This window comes from Pteropus alecto, unplaced genomic scaffold (genome assembly GCF_000325575.1).
Source record: "Pteropus alecto unplaced genomic scaffold, ASM32557v1 scaffold67, whole genome shotgun sequence".
NCBI lineage: Eukaryota > Metazoa > Chordata > Mammalia > Chiroptera > Pteropodidae > Pteropus > Pteropus alecto.
The window spans coordinates 8,621,735-8,626,467 of NW_006441061.1; positions in this window are offsets into that span (position 1 = coordinate 8,621,735).

Genomic DNA, 4,733 nt, shown 5'->3' on the forward strand with positions numbered 1-4,733 from the left:
GCCTCGTTCAGCGTCGCCGTGTGCCCTGCACTGTGCACTGGCAGACAGGCCTCGAGGTCTTCACGGAAGACGGGAGGACGGGGCAGAGCGGCGCGGAAAATCGCAGAGCCTGAGGCTACGTGCAGGACACGCGGTCCCCACAGCAGCCACGCGGGGTCTTCCGCCAGGGGAGGGGGCTGCGAGGGGAGGCAGGTGGAGGCTGGTGTCTGGCTCCGCTGCCAGGTGTTTCCTGCTCCCCGCCCCCAGCACCGTCCCATTTGGTCCTCGTGCTGCTGTAAGGCCACCGGCTCCCCCACCCGCCCAGTAGATGTGGGGCCGTCACCGGGACTGCGGCCCGCCCGCGACCCCTTGCAGACTCTAGGGGTCGTGGTAGGGTGTACCGAGGGGCCCCATCTCACAGCCTATCCCTGTGAAACTCAGGGGTGGGGACAGGGAAGCAAAGCTGTTTATAAACCTTTAAAACTGTTTATGGTCCCGGGGGGCACATTAGCAATTCAGCGAGACATTCGCCAAATTGTCTTGGCTGGCAGTGAGGCGGCTCCAGCAGGCTCGCCGGGCCTGCGGGCACCTCTCCGCCTCCCCGCCTCCCCCCACAGCCCTCTGCTTCCTCTCCGCCCCAGCCAGGAAGATGGCTTCCCTTCCGGGATGGCTCAGAAGCCATCGCGTGGTTCCCCGATGCAAGGCCACCCCCTCCAGCCCTGAGCCTCCAGGCGCTGGCTCCAGTCACCTCTTGAGTGCTCAGCATAGCCATTCTCGAGACCGGTGCCCCTGGGTCAGCCCGGCCCGCGTCCCCCTAAGGCCCCAGGCAAGCACGCGTCCAAGTGTTTGCACCCCCTCTCTCTGCCTACGCTGGGGGACACCTTCTTGATTCACTGCTTGGATGGGTGGCTGGCATTTTCTTGTATTCGTGATCCTCAGACTTCGTCATGCATCTCGATCATCTGGCCCCTTCGCAGGCAGGGCTGGTTAAGGACACAGACCTAAGTCTTTTAAGTCCTGAGCTGGCAGGAACTGGTTGTCTAGACCCTGACGTACCCATGTTACAGATAAGGACACTGAGGCCCAGAGACAGGCCTCCGGTCCAGGGTTGCCAGCGAGCGTGTGGCAGAACGTCCCCCCACCTGCCGGCCCCCTCTGCAGGACACGGGCCCCTTAGGCTTGTCACCTCGGTGTCCAGCTAGGCAGAGTCCCCGGGGAACAGGAAGAAGGTCTGAGAGGCTCAGTGAGGGCAGCAAGGTGTGGGAGTTGGGGAAAGCGGCCTCTGGCCCCTGCTTGTCTGCTAACTCACAGTACGGGGTCACGAATGAGCCACTCCCCATCCCGGTCCCCTGCCCTGGCCTCGGCCTTCCTCCTGACCCCACTCAGAGCTACGAGACATGGAGCGACGGGCGCTGGTACTCAGAGACTCTGTGATGCATGTCGAATAAGTCCGGGAAGGCTTCCTGGAGGAGGCGGCGTGCTCTGGGCCCTGATGGTAAGGTAGGCCCTGGAGAAGCAGAGGGAAGGGCATCCCAGGGGCGGGCCCAGCTGGGGCAGAGAGGTGGCGGGGGTGGGGCCCAGGGAGGCCCTGCTGCTCTCAGGGGCTGTTCAGAGTTAACGGAGGACTGAGTCAGGCCGGGGCGCGAGCGTCTGCTGGCCGGGCCCGGCCCGGGCCCGGCGCCGTTTCGGGCGTTGCTGCCCCTGGGCGTGCATGTATCTGCAGAGCGAGGCTGAGACGCTCCAGCTGGACGGGGCCCGGGTGTGGGAGCCCTGGCTGCTGACAGCCAGGCCCGGCGCCCGCCCCGTCACGCCGCCAGGCTGCCTGCCGCTGGAGGGGGCCCCCCCAGAGCCAGGAGCGAGGGGCCGCCTGCGCCTGGACGTGGGAGGGAGGCTGTGCGGCTGGTGTGGCCACTTCCACACACCCTCGGGGACCCGGAGAGGGATGGTGAATGCTAACGATGGCACCGGAGCAGCGGAGGGCGGCCCGCCCACCAAGACAGTCTCCCCGACCTGCAGGGGAGGGAACCGGGGAGCCGAGAAGCCCGCTCTCTCTCACGACCGCCCAGAGGCAGAGCCGGCTGGCTCCCGGGGGTGCTGGGTGCTGGGCGAGACGCAGGGCTCCCCAGCACTCTTCGGTCCCTGCGTGACCTCGGATTTCTCCCAAACTCAGGCCCTCCTCGATGAAGTGGAACCATAATTATCTTTTTGGGTGTAAATAGCAAAAACACAGTGGAAGTGACGTAGTCACAGAGTCGCCCTGCAGATTTGGGGACGGAACAGGAGCCCTGTAAGGCAGGCCTGCAGCCTGCTTGCTTAGGCCACCTGCGTCCTTCCTCCTCCCCTGCTGGCCCGGCCCCTCTGGCCGTCCACGCGTGTGGCTGGAAGTGCCAGCCTGGCTGCGGGCCCAGCACCCACGTCTCACCCCGAGCTCATGTGGTCGGGTCCCAGCTCCATTTCCTGGCCCAGCCTGGGGCACACATTCCCCTACCCTCAGCGAGCCGTGGCCTGGGAGGTGGCAGTGGGGGTACAAATGAAGCTGCCGTGCCAGCAACTCAGACACACAGAGAAGGGGGACCAGGCTGGCACCCCAAAACCCATTGGCGACAGTAGCGTACTCCTATGAAGATGCTGGGGCCGCAGGGCGTGAGAGGCTCAGCAGAGACATGGGGCTCAGCGGTCGGGGGTGGGGGGCGGGGGACACAGCTCTGCCCAGACGTGCTGGTAGCAGATGCGGCCTTGACCCTGACCCCACATCTCCCTGGAGCTGGGACCCGGGCCCGTCCTTGCCCGTGTCAGCTCGCTCATCTTCACAAGTGAGGCCCGAACCCCAGGGGGTGGGTGCGGGGTCTCAGAAAGGGGACTCCTTGACAAGCGCTGGACGGGGCGGTGTGGACGCCGATGCCTGCGGGACCGGGGAGCCCTGGGTTCCCGGGCGGGCAGCGGGGCACGCGCGGCGTTTGGGGGGACGGGGTCCGTGTGCCGGACTGCCACCCTGACGGGGTGCTGGGCTTGGCCGGATCACCGGGGGTGGCCCTGCTGCCCTTCTCTGAGCCCCGTCTGCAAAGTCGGGGTCCCAGTCCCTCTTCTGCCCTCCCACGGTCACTCTGAAGACTGGGAACGGCTGCCCAGGGCCCTCCGGCCACCCCGGGGTTGGGCGCGGCGAGCGCGGAGCCCCCAGGCCTGTGAGCCAGACGGGAGCGGGATCCGGGCCCCGCGCGCCGCAGGCAGCTGCCGGCTCTGCCTTGCCTCACCTCAGCGAAGCGCATGAAATGCATCTGGACAGCAGGCCTGGCCGCCGCCCAGCGTCCCCCCGCCGGCCGCCTCGTCTGCAGACCCAGCTCCCTGGACTGGGCCCCGGGTCGGCCCGCACCCCCGGCGTGGCCAGTGGGCCAGCTGGCCTCAGCCGCCCTAGGCGCCTAAGAATGCAGGGTCTCGGGCCGGCTGTCTGTGTGTGTGGCCTGCGCTGCGTCTCCCCAGCTCGGCCCTGCGGTCAGGCTGTCTGGGTCTGCCTGTCCGCACCCTTGTCTGTCTGGTCTGAGAGCTGTCTGTGAGTCTGTGTCTCCTTGTCTAATCTCTGTGGGTATGTCTGGGTCTGTCTTTCCGTCTCTGTCTCTCTGTGTGGCTGTCTGTCTGTCTGTCTGTCCCCGACTCGGCTTTGCCTCTGATACACTGTCGCCTGGGTGAAACCCCCCGAGTCAGTACACGTCCGCATCCCCCTCCATCCAAACACAGGGGTCCCGGCGTCCTGCCTGGCCACGGTCCCTCCTCGGCCACGTGACCCTACAGACCGTAGCCTGAGGTCACCACGTGCCTTCCCAGCACCCCCACCCCAGCACGGGGGCTCAGCCCCCCCACCCGCCACCCGCCCGGACCCGGAGTCTCTGAACAAAAGCCCCATCTGTCCGTTATTCTCACACATTCCTGGAAGAGGGGAAATCAGCCCAAATTCCAGCAAGCCTTTGGCAGAATTTATCAAAAACTTCAGAAACGTGCATACCACAAAGTTCTTCGCTGCATATTCCTGTAATCACGAGGAGTGGGGAGTCACACAGATGCCACCGGCGGGGCCTGGCCGAGAGAGCCGTGGGACGGGGCGGGCGGGCTCTGCTAGTGGCTCTGGAGGGTCCCCCGGGGATACCCCTGTGTCCAAGAAAACATGGTGGACCTGGGGGTAGACTACGAGGTGAGGCAGGCGGCTTCAGAGGGAGCAGGGGATGTATATTTGCTGATATATTTAGAAGAAATCACTGGAGAACAAACCCAGAATCAATTAAAACGGTTACCTCCGGGAGGAGCGGAGGCGGGGCAGGGGGAGAAGCGAGACTTCGCCGAATACACTCGACTTTGGAACCAAATGTTTTCCGCAACTAAAACTCAACATTAAACCAATTTTTAAAGAAAAGATAAACATCGACGGGCATAAATGAACGGAAGTGTTGAGTTGGCGGAAAAATCACCCTAAGAATTATTTTAAGTGACTTTGAAACAGAACCAAAAAAAAAAAAAAAAAAGAAGGCAAATAAATATCAAATTCCATTCAGCGAACTTGTCGGTAAAAACAATGGTAGTGTTATGTTTTGGTTATTATATATGATGGGAAAATGCAAATAAGTAATGAAGCGTATGTCGTTAAATAAGACCGTCCCTGAAAAAGTCATGTAGACATCAAACTTGAACAAGTCAAAACCCTGTCATCTCTCATTTTAAGTGAAAATATCAGTGTGGATTCATGTTTCACTTTTCTCCTCCTAAAA